Below are 17414 nucleotides of genomic sequence, written 5' to 3' on the forward strand. Positions count from 1 at the left end.
CCTGTTCTAGTCATTGAATCGTGACTAGAAATAACATGTATTTCTCTGAGCTGAGTATTTCATTGGCAGCGCAAGATCCTACAGAGCTCTCCTTTGCTTTGGCTATTGGTTACCAGCAATATTCCTGAAGGTGGCCTGGGTCCCATGGCCCAGGGACATGCCATGTTAATTCCATGGAACAAAGCCTCCAGCTAAGCCATGCCAGATGTGAGCAAAAAATAAACCTTTCTGTTGTTTTAAGCCACTGAGATTTGGTGTTGACTGTTACTACAGGATTACCTAGACCATCCTGACTGATGCATTAAACATCTTGGATCTTAATGAGATTGAACACATTTTCCTATGCCTATTGACATTTTGTATGTCCTTTTTTGTGAATTTTCTATGCATGTCCTTGCATGTTAACTTTTTAAGCTTATGGTACTCAACTACACATTTGTCAAGGCTGAATCTGATCCCTTCTGAAGTATCAGGGAGAAGAATGAAGTCTGTGAAATACAACGTAAAGTATGGGTCTACCACAGCACACTTTTTTATGTTTTTTAAGTAATGTACTTTCATTTCAATGATAATGTCAAAAAATATATAAACATATTCTGGATCATTTAAATGGCCACTTTATAACTGAGGGATGCTATTTATTTTTATGGCCCAAATGGTTTCTTATGGTGTCAAGTAGCACTACTCGACACACAGACCAATAAGAATAAACGTGGACTTAAAACATAATGTTTTTGCACCAAGTGAAGGACAAATGATGTCTCAACATATTGTCCACTGTAAGATCAGAGGTTTCACGGCAGAATAAGTAGAGAAACTTGTAGGAGCACTGAGTCATCACACAGCCACATCAACACAAGCAGGCTCAACTCAGAAGAATCTGGCACAGCACTCAGTACCATTTTTATGTGGTCATTTGTCTCCGTTATGGTTCTTTGCTTGCAAACAACATAACTGATTCTGGCTAACTCAAGCACTAAATAACTGATTGAAATGATACAAGAAAATGCAGAATTGAAGAAGAAAACCAGTCTCAGAAAGAGCCAGACTAGGGCAGCTCCAGGGATCTCAGTACCATGAATTCCTGGAATAGTACATTTTGGAGACTGCCAACAAAATGACTCAGCCCCAGTCATCTTCCATCTGTGTGTCTGTATGTCCTAGATTCAAGTTCCTGGGTCCCTTTGAGTCATGTCCTCATCATTTTGCTGGCAGGGGTGGGGGTAGGTTGGGGGGGTGAGAGGAGGATGTATGGGACTTCAAAATGCTCAAGTCATCCAGATGCCTGATGAAAACAAAAGGTTGTATATTCTCAAAGTATGTGTGAGACGTCAAGGGCCACTCCTAGAAGGTTTGGGGGATTTAATCCTTCCTAGGCAGGCGAGTGCATGGGGTCTCTCCCTTATGAAGGCTTTTCCTTGTTTAAAAAAGAAGGAAACTAAAGTGAATATCCAGAAGGCATTCAGGAAAAACATAAATTACAAAAGAACAACCTGAAGTCTAAGAAGAATGTAAAAGATGGAAGTACTCTTCCATGAAATGGATGAAGGAAAGAAGTAATGAACAGGGCTATTTCTGGGCCTCATGAGATTTGGTCTTAGACTCACAGTCAAAGAAACAGCTGTCTCCAAAAAAATTAAATCAAAAGACATTTAGATCTTTGCTCAGTCTTTTGATAAAATATTGAAGTTGGGGTATATTTTTAATATGCAGCAAAACTCTTTGAAATATACTTTAGGGTTTAGACACCTTTCTCATGATCAAGTTTTCTTATGTGCTCTGCATTGGCTTCCACCAAAGTCATGCTCTCTGCTGTCTCCCTCTATTTCAGAAAATTCTACTTGACACATTCTTTAACTTGTCCTCAGTTCACTTTTATGGATATCAGCTGAACCTCCTTGAATTTTTTAGTTTTCTTTTTTCTTTACCCTATTACCTGGATTCTACATAACAAAGAAGAACCTAGGAAATGATCTAGAAACCAACAGGAGGGCCTTGATAATGGGTGGAATCCATAATTCAATCATTTCCCTTTAACAGTGATTGTATGTCACCAATATTTTTCATTTTCATTTAATACAAAATATTTTTCGAATTGCCCTTGTGACTTCCTTTTTTGGCCCGTACGTTATTTAGCAGAGTGTTGTTTAATTTCCAAATATTTAAGGATTTTCCAGATATCTTTCTGTTATTAACATCTAGTTTATTTATGATGTGCCTCAAAAGCATATTTTTGTATTCTCTTTTGGGATGGAGTGTTCTACAAATGTCACTTAGGTCAAGTTGGTTGATCTTTAGTTAGTTATAGTCTACCTTCAAATAATATTATGTCTTCAACAGTATACTCCCAGTTCCTACCTCCCATTTTTGTGCTACTCTTGTGCTATGTTTCATTTTATATGTGCTATATACACATACTACAGTGATACTATTTTTGCTTTAGCAAATCATCAATCTTTCTAGGGAAAATAAAACTTAAAAAATTTTTTGTTTTTACCTTCACTTTTGCCATTTCTAGCACTGTTGATTTCTCTAGGCAGATCCAAGTTTCTGTCTGATATAATATTGTTTCTGTCTGAAGAAATTTCTTTAACATTTCTAGGAGTGCAGGATTGCTTTATAATTCATTCTCTCAGTTTTTGTTTGTTGGAAAAAGTCTTTATATTTCATTTTCAAAAGATATTTCTGACAGTTTTTTTTTTCTTTCAGTACATTAAAGATATCACTCTATTGTGTTCTGACTGGCATAGCTTCTGACAAGAAGACTGCTGTAACTCTCATCTTTGTTCCTCTGTAATAGGTCTTTTTTTCTCTGGCTGCCTTAGAAATTTCTCTTTATCCTTGGTTTTCAGTAGTTTGGCTATGATGTGTCTAGGTGCTCAGTTTGTTTTGTTTGTGGAACAGCTGTGTCTTAGAGCAATGCTTTTCAAAACCTAGTGTGCAAATGACTCTCCCAGGGAGCCTATTAAAATACAGATTTGATTCAATAGGTCTGTGGTCTGGCTTGAGTTTCTGCATTTCTAGTAAGCTACCGGATGAAGGCAATGTAGCTAAGGTCTTAGAACAGCCTGTCAGGGGTAGGAGAGGCGAGCAATTTACCTGGCGGCAATTTCTGATTTTTTGTCTCTCACTGGTCAGGTTCATCTAGTGGGGTGTTAACACTCCCCTATATTTCTGAGTTGTATTACTTCCCCTTCAAGCAGCCACTGAGGAAGCCTAGCCTTTCTGGATCTGGGTGCTAAGGATGCTCCTAAAGCTATGGAGACAACAGAGCCTGGGAGGCTGAAGCAACCATTGGTCTTAGAAAATGAGAAATGGGCACTGACAGCCACAGGAATGAAACACATCAGAAGTAGGGTAAATAGCAAGGTCTAGAGTGGGAGGGTAGGTGAATCTGCAGAGTTGTGTAAACTGAGTCCAGTCCCAAGGGAACGCCTTTTAAGGGCATGATCTGGAAATGGCATACAACACCTATTCACATCCCATTAGCAAGAAACTAGCCACATAGCCACAGCCAGCTGCAAGAGAGAGTGAGAAGTGTTGACTTTAGCTGAGAAGACTGTCATCAATTTGTGTTTCTCATACATTCATAAATTATATTTAAGATGGTCTACTTACAAATAATCAAGGCTCTTAATCTGTAAAACCAGAATTTTAGGTTCAGTTGTGCTCCTGAAAAACTACAAATATTGAACAAATATGCTCATGAAAGGCCTCCAGAAAACCAGAACATCGAAATCAGGAATACAAGTCACTTCTTAGCAGAGCTGAGGACTTGCGCATAGATATATAGATAGATAGATAGATAGATAGATAGATAGACAGACAGACAGACATGAATTTAGGTAATTAAATGGCATGTGACAGCCTATTCCATAATATGAAATTTACTATTCATTAATAGCAATCAATTACCAAATTGACCCAAACTAGGTAATTTGGAATATAGATGTCACCAAGAAAGACAGGAACTCAAAAAAGAATAATATCTCACACACAATGTGTTTTCAAGTATGGGGGAAGAAAACCCAAATGAAAACACCTTATAGACACAGTTAAGACCTTGAAAAATCTCACAGGCAGCTTTTTGCTCTGGTCACACACAATTTCAACCCACTGCAAACCTCTCACTTGACCATTGAAAAAGCAATTTCAAAGTACCTTAAGAAATTGTGAGCCATGGCATGGCATAATTCAGATACTCTATCTAACCCCAATTGCTTTTCATACTTCTTCATTAACCATTTATTGATCACTTGTCATGTGATATCTATCATCATGTCTTTCCAGAAACCATTTCTTTTTGGGCATCAGTCTATCATTTTGCCCTATGACTACCATGAGCAACTCTCAACCTGGAAGCAAGCCCTTGAAGAGACCAATTTGATCTGCCAAATGTTTTAATTCTCATTCCTCCCACCCTACCCTTGGTCCCTCATGACCTCTTCTTTTATGGGATCCATGTGGTATGGCTCAACATACAACGTGTAGGAGGCAGTAGGCATAGAGATTGGGAGTCGAAATTTAGGGACTAGACTTCTTGAGGTCATATTCCAGCTCAGTCAAGGTTGTAGCTGTGTAACCTTGGCCAAATTACTTAAGCTCTCTGTGCCCCAGTTTCTTCATATGTTAGAAAGGGGATAATAATAGTATTTAACACAGGGTTTTTGTAAGGATTAAATGGCTTAATTTATGTAGAGCACTTAGAATAAAGTACTTAGTACATAGATCATAGTAAGTTCTCAAAAATCACAATTATTAATATTTCTCTGGGACATGTTTGCCTTTTATAGGCATTTATTGAATACCTACGATTTATCAAATATTTACTGGGCTCATTGCTTATTGGTGCTATAATAAATTACCACAAATTTAGTGGCTTAAATTAATAAAACTTTATTTTCTTTCATTTCTGGAGTCCAGAGGTCTGAAATCAGTTTCATTGGGCTAAAGTCAAGATGCTGGCAAGGCTGGTTCCTTCTGCAGGCTCTAGGGGAAAGTTTATTTCCCTGCCTTTTGTAGCTTCTCTAGCTGTATTCCATGCATTCATTGGCTTATAGCCCCTTCCTCTATCTTCAAAGTTAGTAGCATATCATCTTCAAATCTCTCTCTGCTTCCATCATTGCATTGCCTTCTATCTGACCCTTCTGTAGTCAAATCTCCCTCTGTTTCCCTCATATAGGGATAGTTATGGTTACATTTAGAACCCACCTAGATAATCCAGGATAATCTCCCGATCTCAAGAGGAGATGATCACATCTGCAGAATGCTTCTGCCATATAAGGTAACATTCATAAGTTAAGGAATTAAGACCTGGATATCTTTGGGGGTCATTATTAAGCCTACCAGATTCACTCTGGGCCAGATAGTTGGCTCAGCCTTGTACATAATTAACTCATTTAGTCTGCAAGAAAATTCTGTGAAGTCGTTTTTAATCCCCATTGTTGAGATGAGAGCACTAAGGCATGGAAAGTTTTGTCTGTCAGGTATCCAGTAAGTGGCAAAGTCAGAAATCGAATGCGAGACCCTTGGATTCCAAAGCCCATACTGTCAATCAATCACTCTGTTCTCTCTGCCAATGTTTGGTGGAAGAATAAGGTGGAATAGGAAGAGGTGTCTAAGGCAAGGTACATCCCAAACTAAGAGAGCCCTGGGTGGTCTGACAGCAGCCTTAGGGGCAGGGAATATGGGCTTGAGGATTGTACCATCGCAGAAGACCTCTTGATGGACTTGGCAATGTTTTTATTTCTGATGGTTTTATTTCTACTTCCCCTCTCAAACATTTTTTCTTCTTTTGCCACTTCTCTCCTTGGGACTGGAGCTTCATTCTCACTCTAGTAGGGAGTTCTATTCTTCACTGTTGGAGAGACACAATTTGGAACAGACCTGCAAATGACCACCAGCAGTCAGTTGCTACTTTTCCTATTCCCTGGGTCCTTCAAGGTCAGAACAGCATTGTTACGCTGTCCTAGAAGAGTCCCCTCAGAGAAGAATGGCTAAGGCAGGACATTACCCTGAGGAAGTGCTCCCAGGATGGGGGACAAATGATGATGAAAGGAAGACTTGCTGTTTCACCCTGAAGGTTTAAAGTAGCAGGTGTATCCTGAAATGGCATGCTCTTCCTGTTTCTTAACTCCTGCAGCCTCACTTCCTACAGATAAGAATAGCTCGGAATTATTAACTACATCCTATTATTTAAAATAAATAAGAACAATCTGTTTATGGTTACCAACAATGTGTTAAGCTAAATGAAAAGCTATTCAACAAACCTGAAGAAGATGTTCAATAAACAAACTCAAACCACTAAGTTCAGAGACAAGGTAGCTAAAGTGCTTGAGGAATAGTTTTATCAACTCCCCTCCCCACTGTTTGCAACAGTCATCAAGCTAATACACCTGTTTCTTCATCCAAATCTCTGCTTAAAGTCACCTCTTCCTGGAAGCTCGGGATAACTATTTAAAACCGGCTGCCCCCATCACTCTCTAAGCCATGCTCCTGTTTTATTATCCTCAGAATACGTCTCACTCTCAGAAAAAAAAGCATCTCTTTTCAAAATCTAGACTTTAATCTTCATCTCCTTGTTAGAATAAAGCTCCATAAGAGCAGGGATCTCTAGGTGTTAGAAACTATAATGGTAGTTGACGCGCAGTAGACAGTCAATAAACATTGCTGAATGAATATACTGCATGAGCTTCTCCAAGTAAGCAGAGGGGAGGAGAGATAAGAGGAGTTGAGAAAGAGACCATCTCTTTATTTAACCTATCTTCCTTCCCCCACTGAAGTTCCACTGCTCTAGAAAAAGGGAGGCAACCAGCACATTAAAAGACAAAAAAAAAGAGAAGCTAATTCATGGTTTTTATGCTGCCTGATAATTTCAGGGATTTTTCAGGAATAATTTTGACACTGTGACTTTTTTGCCTTAGGCATTAGAAACTTAACACTCTATGTGAGGTGTGGCATCTCATACTCATAAAAAGGTTGGCCTACAGAGGGTGCTAGTTCACTTCAAAAAACTGATATAAGTGACTAAACTTTCGTTGGGTCCTGGAAAGAGTTTACAAAGCAAGCAGGGAAGCAGCTTAGTAACAACTAATGAAATGCTTAAATTTGCCACATTTGGCTTCATAACCAAAGTTTAAGGAAAAAAAAAAAAAAAAGAAAGCAATCTGTGAAAATGCCAGAAGCATTCAAAGACCTCCACCGGGGAAAAGAAGTGGCATCGTTTTTAAAGAAGAGAAGCCAGGGAAGCATCCAGAAGTAGAGAATATTGTGCATGTTGTGAAAGAGAAGCCTGAGGCTGGGAGAAGTTGCAAGTCTTGGAGGAGAGGCTGGCAGACCTCTGCCAAACCCCACCCTGCACTTCATGCTGAGAAACGAGGGTTTTAAGGCCTGGGGAGAGATGCCTGTAGACTGTCAAGATGGGAGTATTCTTCCTAAGCTGTTTAACTGAGCACAACATTCTTAAAACTGACCCTGGATTTCAGGGTTCAACAAGGCCTGGGGGGACAAAGAGCCCCCTGAGAGTTTTGAAATAGGTACTTGGTCACAGTAGGCTTAGTGGGAACCGCAAGGGAGACTGGTAAGAGGGAGAAGCCTCTTCAAGGTTTGGATCCACTAAAAAATCTTCAGAGAGGAAATGGGACCAGCAAGTTAGTTCTCTGTGAAAACTTTTGAACCCTCTTAGAATGAAGAAACAGTTGAGGCAGCTTGGGTAGTCCAGAGCTAACCTTGAGGCAGAGATTCATAATCCTAGTACTCTAGCCTTCATATTCCAGTGATCAGATACAAATTTTCAAGGAAATCTGAACTCAAAAATCCATAACAGCTGTGACACAGCTTATTATGTATGGTGCTTTCAGTTGGTGACTGTCCTTGCCTTTGTCAGTTCAAGGTAGATTAATCACTTTAATGTTCAATGGCTAAACTTTAAACCAAATCAATAAAGGGCATGAATGAGTTTGCAAAAACAATCAGCCACCTCCCTCAATTTAATCGTAAAAATCAATTAAATCAGGTTTTTCTTTGGCACAGTGTAGGGAAAACATCTATTTTCCCAATGAACTATCTCATTGATTAAATGATTCATTTGGAAGACATAGCTACAGTCTAAGATTTTAATCTTAAAAAAGCATGTTTATCTTTCAAACACATTTTCAAGATTCTGAAGTTCGCTTCATTTTCCCTAAGGATTTGCTTCATCTCAAATGCACTTCTAACCTTTCTTTTGTTGTTATTTTTAACCATTAGCCATGTACTCAAAGTAGAAAGTCTATGTAAATGCTTGAAACTCAATGTAAGCCCACGAGCCTAAACACCAGCAGGTGAGGATGAAGTAGCAATTATTGAGGTCACAGAGGTCTTACTGGGGGGCCACTTTGCACTTTATTTTGACCTCTAAACAACTAAATGACGAAAGTACCGTTTGCTCCATGCCATGGTCAGGGTTAACAATGTTAGGCCACAGGCCAGACAGTCATGTCAACGAGCAAAGCAGGCCAGTTATGAGGGCTTGTTCCCTATGGGGAGGTGCAAACAATGTTTCTGGGTCCCATTTTTCAAGAGAAGCCAGTAGATTTATGTGAAGTCTCCTGATTTTTTAAAATGGTGCTAAATAATTAAAAGAAATGTTTTCAATACTGTGTGAACCACATAAAGGAAACCTGGGGCTGAACCTGGCCCAGGTACTGCCACTCAACAATGTTTGGTAGCGGGGTGAATATATGTCTCAGGAAGGTGATGTCACCCCGCTGCACAGCTGGCAGGTGACACTCAAGACAGGCACGTGTTTCCCAGAGCCCAAGACTTCCTGACTACACCATTCTTAGATACTAACCCTCTGCTGATGGGTTACATCTGTGAAGTCCTTTTAATATATGCAAACATAGCAAAATCCTTTTTTAAAAATTACAGTACATTGATTCAACTTCAGGGTTTACCTCATACTAAGGCAAGTAAGCACGGGTTTCTGGAGGGAGTAGAACTTCAGGCTGGGGCTCCTCTGAGGCATTCTTTCCTCTGACTGTAAAAATCAAATAAAAACCAAATCTGGATTTAGTAAGAAGGGCTTTGTTCAGAAGGATTATTGCAAGGGGAAGAAAGGGACTATGGTAGTAGGGAGAAGCCTTGATCACAAGGTCCTCAAGTGTCTACAGAGTGAGTAAAACGGGGTTTTCTTTGATAGGGAGAGCAATAAACAAGAACTGGGTGGGGGAAGTGGGATGAAAGGAGGGCATGATGGGATAGCAGGTCAGGGGAGGTTTCACCCTGAGGCCAGCCTATTTTAAGGAGGACGCTCAATGAGTGGGTGTAGGCTGGCTCCCGCTGAGGGTGGGCCAAAGTTCAGGGACCTAGGATTAGGAGAGAAGTTTAAGCAAAGCTAGGTTGACAAACACTTTGCCCGGACTGATTGGTGGCGGCAGGCAGTCCAACCAGTCACTTATGAGGCAAAGAGTGGGAATTTGGAGTCTGTGTCTTGCCTTGTCACAGGTAAGCCAGGGGGACCTTCGTGAGTCTTAAGTGATATTGAGAAAGGTGGTTTCTTGCAGTAAGCCATTTTCCAGAACACAAAAGGGCAAAGGTTTTCCTCAACCTTCAGGTAAAATTCAACATTGTCCAAACATAAGCACAAGACAAAGGCTGAGAGTGAGATAGGCCTGTTGCCAAGGCCCAAACTAGTTAAGTCCAAGGTCGACTTTCCCCATAGAAGGAGGGACAGAAAGAAGCTAGGAAGGTCCCGGTTTCCTCTGGAGAGGGGCGAGCTATTGTAGAGTGTGGAGGCTCCCGCCTACTGGCTCCGGGCACACAGAGGCCGGCATCGTTGGCTGAAGGCAGCAACTGGGAGGAGTGGCATCAGCTCCACCACTGCCAAGGGAGCGGGTGCAGAACTGGCAGGTCATAGGTGTGGTGAACTCTGGTCCCAAAATACCCTTGAAATGATTGGGAGCCATTTCAGGATTGGGAAGCCAAGAGAACGTGTGGGACCGAAGGACCCCTTGGGTTTTACTCACAGCCATCCCCACAGCCATCATGAGACATTGAGAAAGACTCAGAAAAGTTCCAGGAATCAGCTGATGGGGGGCTTGTGTGAAATAACAGTTTTTCTTTTAATTACTATTATCTTGCTTTCTCACTCTATCTCAGGTTGATGTGACCTGGAAGATAATGTTTGCAACATTACAGTTGTATAAATGGTCACGTTCTCTGTAGGGATGAAAGCCACCAGGGAATGCCCTTCAATTAACATTTCATTTCATCAGATCTTCCTTCTGTTTAACTTGATCTCATCCCTACAATTCAACTCAGGATTTATTGCCCTTGTCTTACAGTCTAAAGAACAGAGGGCTGTCTTTGAAGTGGACATGAAAAGTGTCACCCCAAATAGACTACCCATATATCACTGAAAGTTTAAAACAACAAACACAATAACACAAATGCCTTCCATTGTTTTGAGCATGCCAGCAGGTCTTCCCATTGTTAAAGTCATTTTTGAGTTTAAATTGCTATCATTCTAACAAATGTTAGTAAATTAGCTAACATCTGCTGTACATCTGGCAATGAAGGCCACTCTATTAAAAACCAAATATATCCTCAACTTGAGTCATTTATTTAATGTCCAGGACAGCACTGTCTCCCAGTAATAGAATGCAAGCCACATGCCACTGTAAATGTTGTAGTAGACACATTAAAAAAAGAGAGAAAAAAACAGATGAAATTAACTTAATAATACATTTCATTTAGCCCTGTATATAAAAAATATTAAAAATATTCATTTCAGCCAGTAATCAATATAAAAAATTAATGAGATATTTTACATTCTTTTTTTCTTTATACTAAGTCTTCAAAATCTAGTGTGTATTTTATACTTAAGTCACATCTGAATTCAGATTTCCTACTGAAGGGGATTAAGATATGCCATCCCAAAATATGCCACTTTGGCATAAGAATGATTTTGAACTGAAGTGGACTAACTGAGAATCAGCAGATGCAGGATGAATTCTCTGCCCTCCCATAATCTGCCTAAAAGCAGAGCATACACTTTCCTTTGTGAAGGTGCTCCTCTTCCTGCACCAGGAAGGGAAGAGCAACTCATCACTGGAGACTCAGAGATGAATTTGCATCAGTGGGCCTTACTAGATAACCCTTATCTTCCATTAGTTCCCCCATATATTTCCTAGTCATTTCCCCATGATTTATTATCCCTTGAAATCCAAACTTCCTTTCCTTTGTTTAAATGGTATATAAGCCCCCAAATCTAACCACTTCTTTGAATTTCACTTCCTTTTTCTGAACTTCTGTACACATCAATAGTAGTAAAAATTGTGCCTTTTCTCTTATTAATCTGTCTTCTGTTAGTTTATCTTGCAGGTCCCCAGTCACTGAACCTTAAAGGATGGAGGAAGTTTTTCCTTCCTGATACTACATTTCAAGTGCTCAATACCACTTATGGCTAGTGGCTACAGTATTAGATAGAGCAGGTCTAAGAGAAGGACATGTAGTATTGTTCTAGTGTACACATCATTTCTAATCTCCCCTTTTTTTTCTTATATAAAAACTATCTTGTTCAGTACTTTCTATGATTGAAGAAATTCAACAAAAACAGTATTACATTTTAGCAACTGGTAGAATTAATAGCTTAATTGAGGGTATAATATCTCAGTTTTATATTCTTGAAGGTTCCAGAGCAGGGAAAAAAGGTCAGTCCTTTTCAAAATTCCTTCATACTTTAGTCCTGAAAAAGCTTTTACTAATAGCTTTCCAAAATGAAAAAAAAAAAGTTAATCTCAATTCAAAAATTATATGTGATTTTAATTTAAAAACAAACATACAAACCAAAACCAAATCAAAGTAAAAATCAGATTTGTACCTTGCTGGATTTTCTATTATATAATCAATGGTGGTTTCTAGCAGTGCTTTTATTCTGGATCCAGGGTGGGAAAACTCTTCAGAACCCAAATAAAATAACTACACGTTCTGAAGTTAATTAAAAGTATAAATCATTAGGCTGTAAATAGTAGGGTATCTTATTCAATGGTTTTAATTATTTTAGATCTTTGAAACAAAAAATGGATTTGATTAAAGTGTAATTTGATTTATTAGAATCTAATCAAGGGCATATGTTTTGGCACTTCTATTATTTCTACAAAAATTTAAAGATGTGCATTTCTCCCTTGGTATATTTTTTGGCTTCGTTTAAGATTTATACAAGTGCTCAATATCTAAAATCTAAGATTAGGATTAGGTGTAAAGTCACTTTATCACTGTTATTTTGTCCTTCCCGCCACAACATGCCAGACGTAAAAAATGAATCACAGACCTTTCATCCTACTTTTCTTACACGCCCCGCTTTGCTGCAGTACTTGTCTACTTTCTGAATGAAGACTCAGGCTATAGCAGTTAAATCAGTTAAATGAAAATAATATTCCTTTCTCTTTAGCCTGTTTTTACCCCAAAGGGTATTTTTTCATTGTACATTTCCTGGCAAAGAAGAAGATGAATATTCACCCTTAATAGGCATGGTTGGATTTATGGTGATGCCAATTAAATATTTTATAAATGAATGGACTGTATGAGTCAGCAGATGAATGAAGATGGCCATAACCCAGGATATGACAAATGACTAGAAAACTGGTGTTAGAATCAATGCCCAGTTCTGGGAAGGCTGAGTGTCAGCCACGGCCTTTGTCCGGTCTTCCAGGAGTAATCCATGATAACTATTGTCCAGAAGATTGTACCAAAGTAAATCCGCAAAAAGTTATGGATGTTTTTGGCTGTTAGCACTATTCCTCAAAGTGCCTGAAGGCCTGATAAGATTTTGTGCAACTTTGCACTCCTTACACACTACCACGTCGCAAACACAAAATCCATGGCAAGCTGCTGCTCAGTTTAGCTGAGCTATTCACCTACAAAACCGAAACTGTCAAGAAAATGAGCATATCCTTTGAGTGGCTCTCTGAAACTAAAAGTCGACTCCACTGTGATGCTTTTAGCCTTTTTTCTACGCTTGCTCTATCTCAGGGGTTTTAAATTATAGTCCACAGACCCCTACTCAGACCATGGCTTTGAAACCATGGCTATGAACTTCCAGAAATAATGTGTTTCTTTTCTTTTTTTCAATTTTCTGGAAAGAGCTTCCAGAGGATTCTTGAAAGATTAAGAACTCCTGCTCAAAGCAGACACTCATAAACTGGGAAGAGAGGAGATGCACTGTTATAATCAGCCAACAGAGAAGATCCCACTGATGCCTGACTTGCAAGGGCCTTGCTCAGCTATTTTGCATCAAGAGAACAGACCATCCTGGCCTAGCATGTTACACATCAGCAGTGGGGTGGCTTTTGGTGTGGAGGCCTCAGTCCACTCTACGCTTAACTGGACTTTATTAATCAGAAGTTTTAGCCGTAGAGAAAAGACCTTGTAGGAGCAGTATATCAAATGGTTGTGTCTTGGGTCTTCTGTGCCACACCTATACAGAGATGGTAATTGAAATTAAGAGCGTCATCTTTTGATACAGAGAGGAAAAGAGGAGCTTGACCACAAGGTAACTGCCCTGTTATACTGTGGAAATAGCAGCACATGAGAACATTCATCTCTATGAATCAATCTCCAAGTTTATCCAGGTTATTGAACCAAAAAACCATGGGAAAAAGATAGCAATTATATTCATTCCTTTCTTCCAAATATTTATCGAGGTCACAAACAAGAGTTATTTTTCTCCCTGAGAAGTTTTATGTGTCTGCCTTCACCCATGTTCTTTTGATTAAAGAGGCAGAAAATAAGAACAAATTATTTTTTCAGTCACCAAAATTAAGTTCAATTGCACTTTAACTCTTATAATTTAATTAATGTGAAGAGCAACATGCTTTATTCTACATTATCTAATAAAAGAGAGAGTGAAGGGTGAATTATAACAGTATATTATTTATTCCAGGAATGTAAGGATAGTTCAAAGACAGGAATTATAGCAGTGTAATTCATGTTAATGGGTGAAAGGACAAAAATCACATGATTTTCTCTTATATATGCAGAAAATAAAGTTTAAATCAATTTCAAACTTTTGAAAAAGCTTTGTAGAAAACAAAGAATAGAGAAGTCCCATAACCTGATAAGGTTATCCACTAAAACTCAGCAGCAAATTTAGTATTTATTGATGAAATATTAGAAGTATTTCCTTTAAGGCTAAGAACAAAACTAGGGTGCCTTTTCTCACCCTTACTTTCCATGTGATATTGGAAGACTTGGCCACTAAAATAAATCAAGAGAAAGAAAGAAATATAAAGATAGGAAGGAAAAGAGAGTCAAGAGGCTCAACTGTCATTTCAGGTGATATAAATAGTCACAGAAAACTCGAAAGAGAGTCAATAGAAAAACTATTTAGAACTGTTGGTATGTTAATCTAGGAATTAACCTAACAAGTATGCACAAAATCTCTTGGAGAAATCTTTAAAATTCTACTAAAGTAGTATTTTTCTAACTTTAATTACATACAAATCACCTGGTGAGCTTGTTTAAAAAGCAGATTTTGATTTGGTAGTTTTTGGGCGGAGCCTAAGAGTGAGCATTTCAAAACCTCCCAGGTGAGGCTCATGGAGCTGATCCATTGACCACACTTTGAGTATCACAGTACTTAAGCAGTTAAAGAATAAATGGAAATATAGGGCATGCTCAGGTGGAGAAACCTAACCATGATAAAGGTTCTAATTCTCTCCAAACTAATCTATGATTTTAATATAATTCCCACCAAGAGCCCAGTAAAATTTGGGGGCTAGGGAGTATTTGCTCAATTTACATGAAAAAAAAATTAAAGATTTTTTCTCAAGAAAAAAAGAAGAACAAAGTGGGGGAGGGAATTCCCCTACCATATATTAAGACATATTACAAAACCAAGGTAATTAAAAAACACAATTTGGTAGTGGCACAGGAACAGACAATAGGACAATAGAATATAGAGTCCAGAAACAGACCATAAGATTTTGATCCATGAAAGAGGTGGCATCAAAACCTAGTAGGGAAAAGATAAACTGTTTTGGTAAATGGTGTGGAGAAAAATGGCTCACCATATGATAGGATAAAGTTATAAGTCTAATACACACGCACACGCACACACGCACACACACACACACACACAGAGCAAAAGACCTGCAATGAACTATGTATGTTTCTGGATGGGATTGATCTTGGGCTTCTGATTCTGAGACAGAGCAGATGGGAGACAAACCCTTTCCATCAGAATGGCTCACCACATGAGTACATGGGATCTACCACTGACCTCCTTCAATTACTTTCTCTTTGTCTTGTAATTCATGGAAATTCCTCTGAGACTTTCTCACAGTGAACCAGTCCTTGGACATAATCCCAGTATACTGCATTGTGAGTTTTCAAGATTTTTCTGTCGTTTTAAGTATTTTATTGCAACATTGCTAAGAGCCGCGTAACAGCTACTAACCAGATGCAGGTTCAACTACACTCAACTTTTTGATTATTGACTACAAAATTTTAGCAGTTTTTTCCAACTTTGTGTTGTCCACAAATCTGATTTTTATATCTTCTTTGTTTCATTTAAGTTCATAATAAAAATATTTGAACAGGCCAGGGTCATGGACAAAGGTCTCAGACAAATAATTAAGAGATTTTCCACAAAACTGATATGGATCCATTAATTAATCAACAGTGTTTGGGTAAGGCCCTTCCTGATTCCCTCTCTCTGTATATCTACTCTCTCTATAGCTGAGGCTATAGAGATTTCCATCTATGGGCTTGGCCTGCCCATATGTCTAGGAACAATCCCAGGAATTTGAAGGTCTCCAGAATTAAACTCTAGAACTTAGAGTTGGGTCATGTTTCCTCCTAGTATAGTATTGGCTCTCATCCAAGGTGTAACAGCTAGGCTTCTGCCATGTGGCCTATTCTTAAATTACTGTCTTGATGAACTGCTTTTTAACCCCTGTTATCCTATGATTAGAGCACTTCCATTTTAAAAAAATAGTTAAACTTGGGTTCTCTTTTTTTGGAGAGTTTTGTTTGTTTGTTTGTTTGTTTTTATTTATTTTGGCTGCACTGGGTCTTCATTGCGGGATCTTCGTTGCGGCACACGGGATCTTTAGTTGTGGCTTACATGTGAGACCTAGTTCCCTGACCAGGGACCAAACCCAGGCCCCCTGCATTGGGAGCGTGGAGTCTTACCCACTGGACCACTGGGGAAGTCCCTAAACTTGGGTTCTTTTCATCTGCTTCCTCTAAGTCCCCATACAAGAACTTTTTTCCTCCTAAAATCCAACACAAAAATTGGAAGCCTGTAACCTGTCCATTTTTCTGTGCTGCCAATTCTTGCCTACCTAGGTTTCCAATTACCATTTACACCCTATTCCCAGTACACTGTCCATCTTTTAGTATGCCCCCAACTTTTGCCTACCTAGGTTTCCAATTACCATTTGCACCCTATTCCCAGTACACTGTCCATCTTTTAGTATGCCCCACCATTTGTATTGGACACTTGTCAGCCTCCTCCCTGCTGATTGCCTGCCTGTACCATTATGTATTTGCTGTCACAGTACCCTTAAAGTGCCATGACCTGCCAATCAATCTTGTCTTCCTTTAGCATTTTGAATTTCTTCAACATCTGCATCTTTCCCCAATATTTTCCCATTTTCTTGACCAAAATATTATAAACAGTTTTATCTGATGTTTATTTACTAAAATCAAATATTTTCATGACTTTCTCTGATATGTAATTTACTATCTAGTAATTTTATCAAAAAAAAGAAATAATTTCAGCTTGGCACGCTTGGTCAAAGTAGATCCTACTGTTTATACCATTAGTTTCTCTAAATGCTTGCATTTGAAATATTGTTCCATTCTCTGGAATGACTTTTATCTGGATATGGAGATTTGAATGTCCATCTCCCACAAAATTCTGGACAACAAAGCCACCAATTTATAGTCACCAATGTATAAACAATAAGGAAAATTGACTATCTCATATAACAAGAAATCCTGGGGTAGATTGACCCCCAGGTTCATTGATTTAGCAGCTCAATGATATTATCAAAGACCCAGAGTCTCTCCATATCTCTGGTCTGCCGTTATCACTCTGTGGCCTTGCCCTTGGCTGGCTCCCTTCATGGATGCAAGGGAGCTCCCACAGCTCTGAGTATCATGCCCAGCCAAAAAGAAGGACTGATTTTCCTGGAAGTGTTCTTCTAGGAGCAAGGAAACCATTCCCAGAAGCTTGCTTTCACTGGCCTCTCATTACATTTTATTGCACAGAACTGGGCACCTGCCCTTTCCAAAGCAATCACTGGCAAGCTCAGACTGATCAGAATTTAACCCTGAGACACATAGGGAAGGGATGGGCAACCCCTTCAAATGGGCTCTTTACCAAATAGGAGAACATGGGCAAAGGCTCTTGGCTAGGCAACCAT

At 39.0% G+C, this 17414-nt stretch overlaps 2 long non-coding RNA genes across 2 annotated transcripts in view; both read right to left on the reverse strand.

The window, feature by feature from the left end:
- LOC309609246 overlaps window positions 1-17414 on the reverse strand; it is a 388908-nt gene that overhangs the window by 262869 nt on the left and 108625 nt on the right. The window lies entirely within an intron of this gene.
- On the reverse strand, window positions 10712-17377 carry LOC309609390. The gene is made up of 2 exons (XR_014233412.1): window positions 16406-17377; window positions 10712-16328 (listed from the first exon to the last, which is right to left on the reverse strand). It is a non-coding gene; the product is annotated as an uncharacterized lncRNA (long non-coding RNA).

Source organism: Balaenoptera borealis (genome assembly GCF_965194805.1).
Source record: "Balaenoptera borealis genome assembly, chromosome: 13".
In the NCBI taxonomy this organism is placed as follows: Eukaryota; Metazoa; Chordata; class Mammalia; order Artiodactyla; family Balaenopteridae; genus Balaenoptera; species Balaenoptera borealis.